This window comes from Molothrus aeneus, chromosome 5 (assembly GCF_037042795.1).
Source record: "Molothrus aeneus isolate 106 chromosome 5, BPBGC_Maene_1.0, whole genome shotgun sequence".
Classification (NCBI taxonomy): Eukaryota; Metazoa; Chordata; class Aves; order Passeriformes; family Icteridae; genus Molothrus; species Molothrus aeneus.
Window position 1 is genome coordinate 39,856,163 of NC_089650.1, and position 17,725 is coordinate 39,873,887.

Here is a 17,725-nt window from a genome sequence, read left to right on the forward strand (position 1 = left end):
CTGGTGATGTCTCTGTAGAATCATTGATATTTCCTCTAAAACGAGACTGGAAAACAGTCTATATTAGCTGCTAGTTTACTTGATCATGTCCTGGAATATCCCTAGCCTTCAGGAAAACTCATTGAATTTCTCTCCTGTTTTAGAGTGTGTAGAGGCAGCTGATAGGCTTGAAGTCATGGTCAATGGGGATATAGTCAAAACAGTCAATATTATCCATAAAGTGAGTCAACTCATTTTAAAACAGGCATCTACTTTTAGTCAGTTGAATCACTCTCTAAACTTCATTGATGTAGATATGTCAAGGTGGATGAGATGGATCCCACCCTCACATTCCCTTGATATTTCTCCTCACTTGTTTGAGAGTGAATTGAAGCACTTAAAAAGAATTTTGCAGTGCAGTTTGCATTGCATTTGCAATTGGGACAACAACTCTCAGCCTTGCTGAGTTAACTGTAAGTTACCAGCTTGGCAATGCCAGCTGTGTATGGGGACTCTACTGCGTATGAACTGGTCATGGTCGATATGTGAGTCAGTGGTGCATTCAGCATTTAAATGCAATAAGTGCCTTTGGTGTTCTTATTGAAAAATGGCTCTAGTGAGAGCCATATTTACACTTTAGCAAGCTTGCTTTCAAATAGCTTCAGAACTTTTAGATTGAGTTGGCTGACAGATTCTAAACAATTTTCCAAGTGTTGTACCAAATCCATATTGGGTACATATTCTGACTGCATGTTATTATATAATGCATGCTAAGTTCCGTCTGTGAATTTGTTTACTGGCATGTGAACGGAGGAACAACCTCATCTTCTTATTCTGGACCTCCTAGCACTATGCTCCTTCTCAGGAACAGAGAGGAACTTGAAAAGATTGGGTTGAAGCTGCAAACATACATTAGATAAAGGAGAGAGAAGAAAGATAGTTCTGATGAATCAAAAGGTACAAGAAAGGGGAGAATGCTCCTGAACTTCTAAGCCGTGTTGTTTTCTCCAAACATTGTGCTATTTTCTCTGTCCCTCATATCAGTTAGGTTGTTTGTAAAATGCCCAATTCCACATTTCCTTTAGCATGTTGTTGGCAGGTAGGTGAAAATGACAAAAGAGTGGATGGCCCAAAGCTGTGGTGAGCAGTTGTAGGTCTTTACAGCAACCACTAGCACCATGTTTTGGCACAGAAGGAATGGCCCTTGAAGGCTTTATCTTGCAGATGAAGATTAGAGAATAAATTAGCAGAGGCATTAAATGTAATTAATTGATATCCTGTTTGGTTGTCTGGTTTTTTTTTAATCATCTCAAGTAGCATGAATTGGGATGGGAGCTACTCTTTCCTCTGGAGTTGTGTCAACAGGCAGGTCATGATAGGAATGCTTCCACCCCCCACTTTATGGCTGAAATGCTGGAGACCGGTTATTTGTTCCTCTGCTCTGCATCACACTGCGTAATTCTGGATGCCCTTTGCCTGGAGGAAGTCACAGCCCAGCTCAAGGTTCAGAGGCTTCCTTAGCAGTGTGGGAGGAGAAGTGGGAGTGGATTCCACAGAAACCTCTGATCAGGAAGCTGCCCAAGCCAGCTAGTGGGGAATGGCTGCATTCCAGAGGAGTTTCCTACTTGCTGTGCCACTGGGGCATGCTGAGGAGCATATCTGGCCTGTGCCAAGTGCTCTTGTCTTCAGCTGCCTTTTTCCAAGCTCTCAATGGAGGGGTTGTGCAGCCTGCAGGTGAGGCAGGGTGGGAGCTTCCTGTAATGGGAATCTCATTTAGGCTTAAGAGGTGAGCTAGCAGATTTGAAGGGCTGTCAAGATAATAAGGCTAAGATTCCTTGCCTTGTGGCAAAAGAAATGCATTCATAGAAATGCAAGTAGCTACCAACAAGTGTCTCACTTGTTGGAGATGGTGAAGCTCTGCAGTACCTTTGAACCTTCCAAGAACTGGTGCCAAGTAACAAAAATCTCTTGTATCTCTGCTTCCTCCAAATCCGCAGGTTAAAGAAGGTTGTCCACTTGCAGGAATATTTTTTCGCTGCCTGAATTCAGTAGGCTAGTTTTGCACCTGTAAGAAGCTGGTGTGCTCCTTGCCTTTTCTCTGGTCTTTAACTAATTGCAATTTGAAAAACATTGTTTTATGGTGTCCTTAACATGGGCTTTATAGTAAGTAAACATTACATCCTGTTTACATGGTCACATCCAGTAAAACTCAAATATTGAAATTTCTGCAAATTCATCCCACATTTTATTTAGTTACATTATATGCATTCAATGTATTTAAAGATTAAACAATGTTAAAACAATTTGTTACAGTGGTTTAAGCAAAACTTTATGGGTTCTTTGTCCACAAACTTGTCTACTTTAGAAATTTGCCCCATTCATTCTTAGGAAGAGATGTGAAAGAAGGAAAAAAATGGTAGAAAATGTGATCTTGCTTCTTTATTGTTGGTGTGTAAATATCTTTATGGAATTAATATTATAAAGACAGAAATTTACTTACACCAGATAATTTTATGGGTAGAACAGAACTGTTACATGCATAGGGAAAAAAGTCATACAAAGTGCCAGTGTTTCAAAAGTAAAGTGAAATTCAGATAGGAATGGTGTGGATTTTTTAAATAGTGTAACTACCAATCCTTTATCCATCTTCAAATAAGAACTCAAACATAAATATTGAAGTCATTACTGAAAGAGAGTCTGTAGTGTAGTCTGTTTGTTTAGATGTGAGACCAAAGTAAGTAGCTTAGCAGCTTTATCTACCTCTAGAAACTTTGACTATATGTCCAGTTGAGACCTATTAAAAGGAGAAAATTTTCATAGTGACCAAGTTCTGTTTTGCTATGCTGTATGTGAAGACACCACACATCTGGTAGCTGGATATGATGGAATAGCTCATAAGTAGTCTACTCCTCTCATGTGGCCAGCTTCGGTGGTGATGAAGCTTGCATTTTCTAACAATGAATAAATCTTGAGGCTGAGACACTTTTCTGTCTTTTTCTACTGCTATGTATTTGTCTGCCACTGTCCCCTCAACTTCTGTCACTCTGCTCTAATACCTGTCCTTGAGTCTTACTCCAATTCTCCTAATTTAGTTGATAAGGTTCTTCATCTGGGCTTCTGTTTAACACCTTTTTATTTAGTAAGACCTTGATCTAGGAGCTCGAGGCTCCAGTCATTTTGCCAATCACTTCCAGTTCCTCCAGTCCTTATCTCTGTTCTTTCATAGCCAAGACAAGCTGATTTTGTCTCTCACTATCATATATATCTCTTTCTGCCTGCTCTATTCTTCAGCCTGTTTTAGCAGCTTTGTCTCTGGTCTTGCTCTGATTTATTTGTCAGGTCAGTCACTGCTTGCTCTGTAGAAAATCTTTTCATGAGATTTTACACCTCTCCCATTTGGTCTCCTGGTTCCCATCCTTCACTGAACACATTATGTACTGTATTTTAAGTATCTTAACTCTGGCAAAGAAAAAAAGGGAGGCCATGTTAACTACCTAATGTTGGATAGTTGGTGGCAGGAATAACCTCCAAAGTTCCTCTATAATCACTAGGAAAGAAGGTAGATGCTTTTGAAGAGGTGGTTCATAATAGCAAGACAGCTTCTTGAAAGTAACAGTGTGTGTAGTCCTTAGTATCAAAGTTACCGGAGTAACTATAAGCAAATGTGACAATTCCTCAATAGGTTGAAGCAGTTTCTTAAGGCTGATGTACTGTTCAAGTTTCATGGCATTGTTCCTGAAATCCCCAGTATTCAATGTAACCTGAAATATCAAACACATTTAAAAATAGTGATTATATAAAATGTTGTCTGCTACAGAAGTTTTTCAAATTAAAGCAAATAGAAATACCACTACCCTCTTACTTATATATGACCAAAATCCCAGAGTCACAATCATAACTCTTTAACAGTGGAATTGATATCATCATTGGTGACACAAGTATTCATTCCTTAGTCCTGCAGGAATGAATAAATAGGCTGACCTTTTGTCTCAGATAATGAATATCTTATGTAATACTTGAGTGGATCCACCTATATACAACAAGATTTATTACTTAAACTACTGCAAAAACAGAATAAAGGACAGCATGTTGAATGCAGGATCCTGCTCTCAAAAGCACGTATATTTTTCTCTTGAGAGAAGAGTAAAGCAATTAAATGAGGGAGGACAGATAAGAAGAAAGAAAGGGAATAGTTGTTCTCACATTCATGTCTCATTTAAAACTTTAAAATGCAACAGGAGATCTAAAATCTCTACACCAAGATAGGGTGTAATAAGGCATTGTTTATAGAGCTCACAACTGTTGCAAGGAAACCATGCAGTCGCTTTGAGAAGAAGGGCTTAGGAAATCATGCTGTTGTTCAGAATAGCTGATGAGGTGGGCTTATGGTAGGGGCTGTTTTGTCAGAGTCAACAGAACTAGTAAAATCACAGCCTAATCCTGAATCAGCCATTAAAACCTGCACCAGCTGTTTATGGTCCAGTTGCTGTCACCTCCTGCTCCTTCTTCCCCCATCTACTCCAGCTGTCATCCTTGAGCCTCATATCTGGGAAGCTTCCCTGTTTGTTTTTTCATGAATCTGGAAATATGCTCTTACAGGCAGATAAACAGCACTGAGGGAAAGACTCCATAGGAGTTTCACTTAGTGAAACCAGAAAGCTCATAGAAATAGTGTGATGCAAACAAACTTGAATCAGAGTTTATGTTTTCTTAGATGTTTGGTCAGTCAGGCTTAAGACACAAATCCAAAAGGAAAACAAACTTCCTTAGATTGATTTTCAATGAATTGTGCTTTAATTAATCTAACTTTCGACTTTGGTTTCCAGCAGGACAATTACTAGAATGAGAGCTTTGGTATCCTTCTCCTGGCAGATGATTAGCTTCATTATTTAAATAATTAGATGAAATCTGGTACTAACAAATCTTAATTTCATACTGAATTTTAACACCATGTCCAGTTTTAGACACCATACTTAAGGAAAGAAGACAATCAACTGGAAACAGTCCAAAGGAGAATGACAAAAAAGAAGTGTAGAAATTATAACCTAAAAGGAAAAAAAAAAGATATAAATTATGTTCGTTTAGTCTGACAGAGAAGATAGAATGAAGACACTATAATACAAGAGGTTGCTCCAAGGAGGAAAAGAACAATCTATTTCCTTTGCCTGTTGGATAGAACAAGAAGTAATAGGCTAAATTACAGCAGAGAAGATTTATTTTTAAAATTACAGAAAACTTTAATGGTGAGGCTAGGGAATAGATTGCTTGGCAAGCCTTTGGAGTTTCCATCTCAATTGGAGATCTGTGAGATCAGAGTATTTGAAAAACTGCTTCCTGCAGGCAGGAGGATGTATTAGATGTCATCTGGAGGTCCCTTCTAGTTCTTCTGTATATTTTATTCTTGTAGTAAAACTTTAGTTTAAAGGATAGGATTCATGTACACTTCTTACACTATCTTCTTCATGTCTTCAAGCAGTGATAAAATCCTTCTGTAGAAAGGAGAGTAAACAATGCTGTTACTCCAGTGATCTTGTAATAAAAATGGAAATACATCTTGGAACAAAGTACTTTTTGATATACCTTCTTTTAGATAATTGCACAGGAGTACTTGGAAAGGTGGCTGTAATAGGGAAAAAACAGATAATGTGATAAAATTCATTTGTTTAAAATTACTTTTTTGGCATCTGTTACTGTTGTACTGAATGATATCACCATAGATCACTCATGTGGGAACTTCAGAAATCAATTGAATGTCCTAATTGCATTCAGAATGCTAAGTATAATTTTAGATTTTTATTTTATCATTCCTTCTATTTTAAAGATTTCATTTAACTGGAAATGTTAGAAGTAGCACTTCAGTTCTCAAAAATTGTACATATCATGTGAAATCCATTAAAAATCTAAAAGGATAAAGTGTAGATACTTCAGAGATAACTTTAAAAGTTCTTTTTACTGTATTAGTTGTATTTGCAGTTGAGTCTTCCAGAATAAAATGGTTGGGCCAGGGCAGCTGACTAACCAGTTGTAAATCACAACTCTCAAACACATACTTTGGACACAAAGTTTAGAATTTATTTATTTGTTTTATTCTGGGCATTCTTTATTTTTCAGATTATAACTTGAATGCAGTTTCTTTACATTGCCTGTAATATGACTGGGACATAGCACTTCTACTGCAGAATGTCACAGAAATTTGACTTGACTATTCTGTTTCTTTCTCCTTCAGCTGCTTAGACCTCAGCAGATCTTGATCCTGAAGAAGGGCACCATCGACCATCAGGGCTAAGCAACAAACAGCACATTGTGCCACTGGAACCATACTCATCTGGATCCTGGGTCCTGGCTCATGGGAAACACTGCCTGCCCTTCCTTGGGTTTTTCAGTTGTACACCCTAGGAGACCACTGTCCCTACAGGTTCCAGATTCATGGATCTGAATGTGGCTGGCTGGACTCTTCGCCTCACCCAGGCTTATGTCAAACCTCATTCCTCCCTTCATCTTTCTCATTGGAGACAAGGGGAACAGATACATACAATTGATATTTTTATTTGTCATTGAAATAGCTATGTTTGGGTCCAGTGATATGTGAATTTAGGTGACTTTGCAAGCTGCAACAGTAGAGATTGATGCACTGTAAAGGTATAGGCACTTACTCAATGAGTGGGGAAAAGAGACAAAATTTTGGAGGCTTCACTGGAGTGTAAATTCTAGACTTGGATACTTATGCTCCTGCATATATACATGCCCTGTAGATTTCAACATAGGGTAGGGATATCTGAAGTTAGCTTTAAATAAAATTGGTCAGTTATTGGAAGGGATCTGGCCTCAGTAACAGGCCACTCTGTCCATAGAAGATAATGGCAAGATGCTCTGCCTTCTCAAAATCATGTAGCTTCTATTTTTTGGAGTCAATTGCTTAAAGCAAGACCAATAGGACTGGTATTTTTCAGACTGTGAATCACAGCAAAGTCCTGGAACATATTACAACACTGAGTTGTAAGCCAAAAACTCATTGTTTTCTGTAAAAAAAGATAAACAGTGGCCCAGCCCACTGAAAACTGCACCATCCAGCAACCTGTTGATGTACCTAAATTTTCCATGGCTGTAGCTCTTTAGAATGTGTTTATATGAAAAACACAGTAAAATTAAAATAGGTTTGGTAAACAATCAATCTTTTTTTTTTTAACTGAGAAGCTTGAAAGGAAATAGTTGCAAGAAGCAAAAAACTTCACAGATTTTTGTTATAGTTTTAAAATCAGGACCTCTATTCTGGCCATTCATGTTCTCTAATGAAGCTCAGGCACATGTTCAGAGTGGTTTTACAGGTACATTTCCTTACATTCAATAGACACAATAGATTTTAAACAGTTTCATAGCAACAGATGGTTCATTATGACCATTAACCTAGATAAGTGAGTATCAGTTTGGCACAGCCTTAATGGTCTATAGTGGTCTGTGGGTAAAAAATTATTTCTCTTCATCTGAGTACCTTCCTGAGAGGTACTTTTTTCAGTTTTGGTTTTGGCTCTGCTTTTTTTCCCCTTTTTTTTTTTTTTTTTACAAAGCATGTTCATGTGAATTCTTGCATTCAGGAAAAAAAATTGAACCCAAGAGCTTTGTGGTAAGAACATTTGCCACAAAAAATATTTGTTTCTCTGAAATGTAGTAGCCATAGTATATCCTATCAGGTAATCAGAAGTTTTAAATTTTGAATATGTACCTTGACAGCAGCTAAACAGACATTCCTAAATAGCAGAGATTTTTAAATGATTGTTGCTACACCCACTGGAATTTAGAAAGCCGGTTTCATTTGCTGGTTTTATTATTAAATCCTTCTATGCTGCTGGGACATGTCATAGCTCTTCTGTGGGACAAAATACTATTAATGGCATGGTGGAGGAGGAACCCACTGCAATACCTGAGGATGGAGATGACACAGAGCCTTGGGAAGAGCAGAACCCAAGCATTCTGGGAAGTGCAGAGCTGGGATGTAAGGATCAGAGCTGGTTTGCTGTGTTCCCCAGAGCCACAGATATCTTGGAACCAGACCAGTTGTGTCAGCAGAGGCTGCTGATGGCGGCATGGTGCTGTCTGTTGGAGGAAGACAGCACATCTTGGAGGGAACGACACCACCTCTCTGAGTAGCATAAGTTTGGCATAAATAGCTCTTAGAGAGCATGGTGTGTAATCTAGGGCTCATGATTTACTTACTCCACACATTTGCCTTCAGTGATGTAGCTATGTAGGAAGACTTGCAGCACACATGTGGGCTTATTTCCATCCCTGAGATTCAGCTAGGGTTTACTATATAGTAACAGAAACCCGTGTTTCAAAAATAGTGTTTTAATATATTGTGGCACCCTACATTATATTTCAGACTGATTCTATGGTGATGCATATTTACGTGAACCTTAATGAGATCCCCTCTCTGTTGTCTCTTCTTCAAGCTAACCAGGCCCAACTCACTTAGCCTATCCTCATAAGAGGATAGTATCACTCCTGAATAATGCTCCATTTCCCTTGTCACCTTTATTGCCCTCTGCTGGACCCTCTCTAGTAGTTCCTTCTCTTTTTGTTATCCTTGTCTTTCTTGATTTGACATCAATTATCTTCTTTCACATAGGTTTATCTGCTTCTTTGGAGATGCACATGTGTATGTGTGTTTTTGTGTGTGTGTGTGTCCATGTGTGGCTGAGGTTAATTAATTTTTTCTTGTTTCTACTTGGTCACCATCCACACCTATTCATACCACACACCAGGTTTTAAGAGTGGCCGCCATGTAGCTGAAAATGAACTGGGTTTTTAAGGACCCTGCCTGTACTAGACACTGTTGGCTACTAGGGGATAGTGAGGGATTGTCTTGGCCCAGCAAAAGGTATTTGTATTTGTTAGATGGAAAAAAGACAGTAAAACCTTCTAAAAGTTAATGTGTTGGATTTATGTAACTATAGAAGATCATGAGAAAGCTTTGGTCATAAACACTAAGGAACTTTTAATGAGACTTTTTAAAGTTAGTTTGGACTACAATTTTAATATCCTTAGTGAAGCCATCATGTTTTTAAAATAATTAAAAAAGTTTACCATGACCATAACACATTACTAAAATAGCATTATGTAAAAATAAATGAATTTATGTTGGACTGATGAAATAAGATATTTTAGAAGAGCAGTGGAATACACAAGTATATAAGCAAAACTGTTTCAGTATGTTTAAGAAATAATTCTTCAGACTTTTTCCCAAGATGACACCTTTGCTTTCTGTGGATCAACTTGTCCTGTCAGTGTAAAGATGCCGTGTCTTTAAACCATCATTGGTCTTGTGGTCTAGGAATAGCATTTCCCAGTTTAGTGTTCTCACTGAAACACTCTAAACCATGTGCCACTCACTCATTTCCCTGTTTCCCTCTCCCTCCCCTGTTGTGGGATGGAGAGGAGAATTGGAAGCACAAAAGGTAAACATCACAGACTGAGAAAAGAACAATTTACTGGAAACAGCAATGAAATTTAAAAAAAAAACACCTCTACAATGAACTGTAACAGTAAAATTATCAAACATGAATGCTCACCATGCAGAACCCCAGCAACACCCAACCACTCCCTCCACCATACCAGGTGACCCAGAAGGGACCCCTTTCCCCTGGGAAATCATGTGAGGTGGTACAGAATAACCTCTGGGTCCTGCCCATGTCCCTCTTGGTTACTGCAACAACTAACCCTGTCCTTGCCAGAACCAGGACAAATGGGGGTGAGAAACCTCTTGCAATGCCCTACTTCCAGTCTACTTCTGGAGTTAGTTTTAGTGATCAGGGACAGGTGCAACTAGCAAATATATCAAGTGTCCATTAAACTTCATACAATCTCAGTTGGATCTGGTGATCTAAAGTCCTTAACATCTCTATGACTTCCACTGTTGTTCTAGATTCGGTTCAAATTGTCCAAGAGGTTGAAAAATTACCAGGGAAATTGGGGTAATAGTTGAGTGAATAGATAATGTGCCTCCAGAAGCCTCATTTCCTTAGGACATTATACAACAAAATGAAAAATCTGCTGGATGGGGACATCTTCAGTATTTAGTAGTATAGATGTTTTGTTTCAGTTGGTAATCTTACTGCTAGTTTGTGGAGAGAAGTTAAGTTTTCTTAACAGGAAGTATAGCTAATCAGTCTTCATCATGCTTGGCTTTTTCTTTGGAAAACAAATGATTTAAACTGAAAATACTCTGTCTCGACTTATCTGTAGTTAGCATTTCTGATCAGAACATCCAGTTCTTTCTTCTCTCTTTCCTTTTAAAATTATGTTTTTATTTCAACCACTTTCTACCAGCAGGCAAAGCTGCTGTTACACTGTACCCAGCTGTGAAATCAATATGATTTTCATTACAAAGATAACAGAAACTCTCTTAGAAAGACTGTGAATTGCCAAAGGTCAAATAACAGTCAGTGGCACAGCTTAGAATTTAGATGCACTAATTAAAAAATTCTGTAGTATAAATATATTAATGAAATGCACCCTGAGAAACGTTTGCATTTAAGATGGCAACAATTTTAAGATATTACATTGTTTCTTTAATTACTGTAGTTCATGTAAGTCACATCAAACTGTGATGGGTTCTTTCTCTGGTTGATGATAATTTCATATAAAAATAGGTATTAGCTCTTGTTTCCTCTTTTAATTCACAAATATTTGAGCTTGATTAGACTAGAAAGTGTAACAGGCACAGAAGACAGAACATATATAGTATGATTTTTGTCATATTGAACTCTAAAAATTACACATACTCCAAATGAATGGGTGCATCAGTTATTTCTGAGATATATGACTTCATTAGGAACAAGAGGAAGTGCACCATCAAACTGAAAGCAGTACTTGAGTCTTTCAGCGGAAGCAGCCTGTTCTATTAAATTAAAATCAGGATTTTAAAATAAATGTTATTACTCTTTCCAAGATCACCCTTGATCTCTTCTTTTAAACCTCAATTTTTTCAGCAGTTAAGTTACATTTGCCTTATTACAAATGAAAATATCAGGAAATAAATTCTTTTACAACTTGAATTTCTTTGCTATTCCTCTCTCACATCTCTCTATTTTTATTTAAATTCTGTCTTTTCCATGCCATGTGCTAAAAGAGCAAACTCAGATTGCTAGTTATTGTGGGTTTTAATAGAAAATTTCCTCACCTTACAGCTGAGGATTTTTTGCGTTACTGTGCTCCCTCTGCTGGATAGTGCCTGTTAATTTTTCGTTCCCTGAGCTGCACTAGTATCCATGTTCTGTAAACAAGCAACCACACTGCCTTAAAGAAAGAGGTATAAAAAGTGGGAATGCGTCATGTTGATCTCAGATAACATGGAAGGTGACATCTGTAGGCCAGGAAAAATCCTATTGTCGGGCAGCTCAAAAAGCCTTCAGCAGACATTTGAGCAATAATAATTTACTGTCTCTTGAGCAAAACCAGATGGACACTGAATAACCTTCTTTCATTTGTATAACTTAGAGAGGGTGACGTTGCTTCTCCTACTTTGGTAAGTACAACAGTATCCTCAAATGTCCCTGTAATGTTATTAGTGTCTCAGTCTTAGTGGCATGGTTCTCATAACTTGCTCCATCCCTTGGCAAATCTTACAGAGTCACTGCTGGGCCAGTGTTTGCTCAGTGGAAAAAGCAAACATGCTCTCATGCTCAGTGCCAACCTCACAGCAAGGTGGTAAGAATACAATCCTTTCCTGTCCCCACTTCAGTGGGGCAAAAAGGAGGAAGAGCAATACTTTAGTTTTGTTTCTAGAGTGATTTTGGTCTTTGAGGGCTTTGACTTCATGGGGTGCTTTGGGCTTGTTCTCATGCTCAACTTTCTCCTGCTGCTGTCACACAGTGACCTTGCTTTGTCTGTCCTTCCTGCTTTCCTTCCTTCCCGCCTGCCTTCCCTCCTTCCTCCCTTCCCAGTGGGATGTAGCTAAATAATAAAAGCTTTTGCTGTTGAATAGGTTTTTTTCCTTAATTTTGCAAGGCCTAAATAAAATCAGCATTACCATTTGCAGGACAACTTGTCCTAAGGTCAATTGATGGCAGTTTTGCTGATGGTGGGGCTCGGCTTAGGAGGCTGGGAAGGACTTCTGCAAAAAGAACCCTTTATGCAGAAGCTCCCAGGATGAGGTTGGAAATCTTTTGCCTCAGATGTCCATTGAGTTATAGCAACTAAAACACTTGACAGTGCTTGTCTCAGCAAGAGCATACACCATATGCTCTGGGACTATTCCCAAACAGAATTATTATCCTCCTACTGCCACAGCAAGCTCATTAATACCCCAGTTACCCATTCAGTGGGACTAATCCAGAAGCCCATGAAGTCAGTGAGGAGATTCAAGTTATCTTTAGGATACTTGAATAAAACCTTAGACAGAGTTTGCATAATTTAAGTCACACCTCAGGAATTATTTTCCAAAGTTTTAAATGCTTGCTAATTTGTCAGTTTCTTTATTCCAAGCTACTTGATTTCCTCCATTTTATGAGGAGCAGTGATATGAACTGGAAAAAGGAATACATTTGTGTATTTGTACATTTCTGCTATTTTCCTAAGTTTTTCCAAAGAACTACTAGAATAAGCTTGCAATGGAACTGTAACTCAAATGCAAATACATATGTTGAACAAGTTTGGTTATTTTTTGCCAAATATGTGACCAGTTCATGGGAAGAACTGTGGAAATTTCATAGTTGATGTGGATAAAGAAAGTGCCAGTTTAAGCTGCTGTAGTTCTCAGGCAATTCCAGTCATTCTTTATTGCTCTATGGCCACACAATTATTTAATTGAAAACTAATCTTTTGTATGGTATCTTATTATATGTAAGAGAAGAAGAACTGGTATTTGCCAAAAAGAACCCCCCTTCAGGTCCCAATATTTTTCCAGACTATGTTTCTTCATATGTTGGAAAATTTTCTTTTCACTCCTATGCATTTTAACAGCAGTTTTGAGGATTTTTTGATGGAAAGAAAAGATAATTAGGTATGTGGGAAGTGAGAAAGAATGAACCTACAAGCTATACAGACAAAAGATACTATTTCACGTAAGTATATTTATGGTAGTGGGAGGGAAACTTAGATCAAACTTAGATCAAGAAAAAAAGACTGTAGAGGATCTACTCCAGATTCCACTGATGTGATAACAACTGCTATTACAGTACCCAGCTTTTTGAATTAAATATTGATAGAAATAAGTGAATAAAAGTCTGAGTAAACTGAAATGTGTGTTCTGTCTTTGTAAAGTGCACTTTTTTTCAGCATCTGGAGTACCAGAATCAACACCCTTTTATCCAATTAATAGTACTAAATAAGGACATCAGCTGACAGGAAATAAGAAAGTTCCTATGGCAACTAAAAATAAGCACAGGAGGAAAAATGCATCAAATGCTGTCAGCAGACAGTGTAAAAAGTGGCTGTGTGTTGATAATACAATACAAGCAGAATTAAACCCTACTTGTAAACATGCACATTTTAATTGCTTTTAGTGGTATATTTTTTTCTTTTGTTTTTTTTTTCCCCCCCAAATAGGACTGTGATACCTTGGTTACAGAGTCTATTTGCCAATATCTCAGATTGGTTGCTGGCATAGGATCCTGGTTTTAAAGCCTATGAAAAACAGGGACAGAGCCCTGCATCTTCAGGAGAGCAGCTGTATTCCCTCAGATTTGGACACTGATCTAAGAAAGCCTTTCAGTGCTTTAAGTCTCATGCACCTCTGGCAGTTTCTTTCCACATTACTCCTTGGTTCCTACACACAAAATGTTTGAGAGAAAAAAATGGGTAGAAGCAGAATGTCTGGTAGAGCTGTGCCTTGTGGAAGGAATAGAATTGTGTACCTCATGTAGATACTACTCATTCATTTAAAGTTGCACCGAGCCCGAAAAGCTGTAGATGATAAAATCCCTGGTGGAGGGGAAACCTGGGTATGCAGCTGCACAGCTGAGGCCACATGCAAACTGCTCCTTTCATCTCAGCGGGAGAATTAGTTTTAAGGACAGTTTAACTCTTGAAATTCCTGAGTTATCTGTTTTTCCTTTCTATCTGATCGTCCTACCTTCACCTCTCTCATAAAAAACAAACCCAAACCCCCTTCCACCCCTACCAGACGTGTGCATGGCAGAGAATGCTGCATTGCTTCCTCTTTGCTCTCTGAAGTTGTTGCTGCCCTTGCAGACACATCCAGGCTCCCCCTTCTGATGCGCAGATGTGCTTTTCATAGTAGAAGTCTTCTGCTGAGCAGCCCAGGACCCTGCCAGAGTGCTTCTGTTCACCACAGTTTCTTGGCTAGCTCAGGAAACTTGGTTTCTGAGACAGAATATTCAGCCTTGCAGGTAGCAATGGGATTGTATTTCTCCCCAGTTATTTCTATCCTGTTAAGCGATAAAAATGTGAGAGGATGCCAAAGCAAGGCCAAAAGTAAAAACTGGAAGAAATATGGTCAGACTGCGTTAATGCCAATGAAGATCCTTATATTTACTCAGGACTTCTGTAATTTCTGGTTTTTTATATGTCCATCCTGATTGCTACCCAAATTTCAAATTCAGTACTCAAATTGTAAAAGGAATTCCATTGTTCCAAAGACAACTTCGTTTTCACTTTTAATGTTATACAACTCAGAGGACCTTCTGGGGTGGGAAGCCCACTCCTCGTCTATGGTGAGCAGCTATGTCATATAATTGCTTCCATAAAACCATTTTGGGTGTGTTGCTGTATATATACTTAAATATGCTTCCCAATCCTGTTCTGTGCTTATATGATAGTGTTTGTCAGATGTAGCCCATCATTATGTGACTCAGGCTGCAAGTCGACACATGTAACCACAGGCATGTGGAGTATGAATAGATACCAGGCACTGATACTATTATAGCTTACTCTGCAGTTTGGGTATGTACAGGCTGCTGTGAACAATACCCAGCCCTCTGTGGACTATACTTGCACTGCCTGCATGTCACCGCATGCACAACTCCAGAGAAATTTAGGAACAGATCATTAGGTAGTCCACAAACAAAACATCACAAACTAGGTGATAGAGTCACTCAAAGGGAATCACTTTCTCAAACTGGCTGACAAGAACAAGCGTAAACATGTTGTGTTTTGCTCTGGCACAATTAGCACAGCAAAGAAATTAGCTGTCTTCTGATTGAGTAAAGATGGATACTACACTTAAATACTCCAGCAAACAAAATGCTTCTGAAATTATCTGAACCACGATGTCACTGCAAAGGGAAATTACACATTATATTGTAACAGAAATTCAGGGGATGGCAGCTGGGTGTTGGCAATTACCTCTAGATTCATAACAAACTCATTGTTATTCATGTCGTGCTACTGGGGCAGAGCAGCCTATGTCCGTGGGAGCTGCATGCCTTGTGACAGGAAACATTTGGTCTCTGAGCCACCCATTCCTGGTAGCAGTGTCAGGCAGGTACAGCCTAAAGCAGGAGTGCAATCTGTTCTGTCCTTCCCTCCTGTTTGTGAGTACACTGTGCTCTTCAACAGCTAGAGGAACTTATTGACCACTTCCCTGGTGCTGCTACAGAGCTGGGTAATTGCAGTGATTAAAGTGATCAGATTACAGTGCAGTTTTTCCTACTGTGCTTGTGAAATGCTGCAGCTCATCCCACCTTTTATTCATGGCAGATGGTAGATCTGCTGAGTGTATGAATGGGTGCTGCAGGACTAATCCTATTTCCCCCACCCTGCCATAGCTAGGTTATATTCTTCACCTTGTGTGAACTAGCAGGGCAGTAAAACAGACAGCATGTCTACTTTGTGCAAGTCAGACTTGACATTCAGTTTATCCTCTCATGTTCAACAACTCTCTGCTGAGTTGAAATAACAGCAACCAATGACAAGCAAAAAGAGCATCAGCAACCTCATAATTTTTGTTCTTTAGGTGAACAGATACTCTTAATTGGCTGAACCTAAAGACAAGTATTGAGAGAAATAAAAGACAAGTATTGAGAGAAATAGAAGAAACTAAACATGTAGTCTGAATATTTGCATCAAACAAGCTTTAAAGAATACATTGGGACATTGGAATGACAAAGTTTAGGTTGGGTTTTGTTTCCATTTTAGGGTTTTTAAAATACATTTTTGGGGTTTTAAAATACATTTTTGAGGTAGAAAATGCCACTGTATCTCTTACAAAATTAGTTTAGTTGTAACACAGAATGAACCAAGGTATTGTACTTATACCTGTAAGACCTATACTAAAGGCTGCTTCTAGAAGCTCAGAACATGATTGTTGAAATGCTGGCTGCTCAAAATGCCAAAATTTATGGAGGTTTAACTCTTAAAAAATCTACAAAGCAAAAAACCCATTTTTCATATGAAAAATGTACTTCAAACAATTGAAGGGCTAAAAGAATTTCAGAAGTCTTATTTGTGAAAGGGCTAAGAGAAATGTCTTTTCTCTCTGCTGTGACATTTGTCATCTTTTGCTCTAGTAAAGTCCACCTCCACTGGACCTGGTGAACTTCTTGATAACATAAGTATTTGGCTTACTTAGGCTGATGCAAAAACTTCTCTTCTAGCAACAGCAACAACTCTTTTGACAAGTGCAGTCAGATTAGACTGCCCAGCACTGGCCACTGTGTACACCAGAAGATGAGAGGGAGCCTGCATTGATTATCAGTATTTCAGCAAAGGCCATTGTTGAAAATGTGTCTGGTGTCAGACAGGGAAGGCAGAGGCACTCACAGAGGATCTGAAGTTCAGGTAACTCCCACTGACCAAGAATGCAAGCAAACTCCTAAAAAAAACCACTTTTCAGCCGGAAAGAAGTGACGATGAGGAAAAAAGGAAGAAAATGGGAATGCCTTTGCAATACTAATGTGTAATGTAATGGATTTTTCTTTATAATTACTCATGTTCTGAGAATTTCATACTAACAAATCTCATTTAGTGGATCACTTGCAGATTATGAATGGCAATTCTCTTTGTTTCGTTGATGAAAATGTCAACAAATTTTTATATAACAAAGTTATGCTAGTTATTTGTGGATATTATACTTGGAATAAAACATTTTATAGTGCCATTGTGAGCACTTGGAACAAAAACTTCTGATATAAAATTGGACAGCATACAAGTAGTCAGTCTGTGTTGTTATGGGAGATTGCTGAGAAACTGAAGGAAATTCTGAAATTGGTGGGTCAAATGTTCTCTTCACGTAGTCATCCTAGTCTGTTGGAATTAACTTTTCTTATTAAAAACAAATGTAAAATTTTGCATGAAACTGTTTTTCAGCTAATTTAGAGAAGGATCTTTCATGTGCTTATTCCTAAGAATGGCAAAACACTCTTGGCTACTACTGAAATGAAAGTCGAATTTGCTTAGTGCCTCATAGGACTGAGCTAAGAGTAATCAGAGGTGATTTCACATTCCTGGGACCTCAGGCAATGAAGTAATGTCATCTACTTAGTGCCTGCTATACTTAATAAATATAACTGTCCCAAAGGAAACTTATTGCATATGTTTAACCTCAGAATAATCAGAAATATTTTATATTATTAGTAAATTAAAAACAGGAATTCATTGCATTTTCAAAACTGAGAGTACTTTTCTTTTTGAGTACATAGATTTTTTTCCTTGCTCAACATGTATCTGTTTCTTCAGGAAGTGTAATTTGGAAGAGGAAAAATACATGACTGATGCATTAAAATCAATCATGCTAGAGAATGCAATATTCAAGAAGTTCTCCAGATACTCTGGAAAAAAAATCTAAGTGATG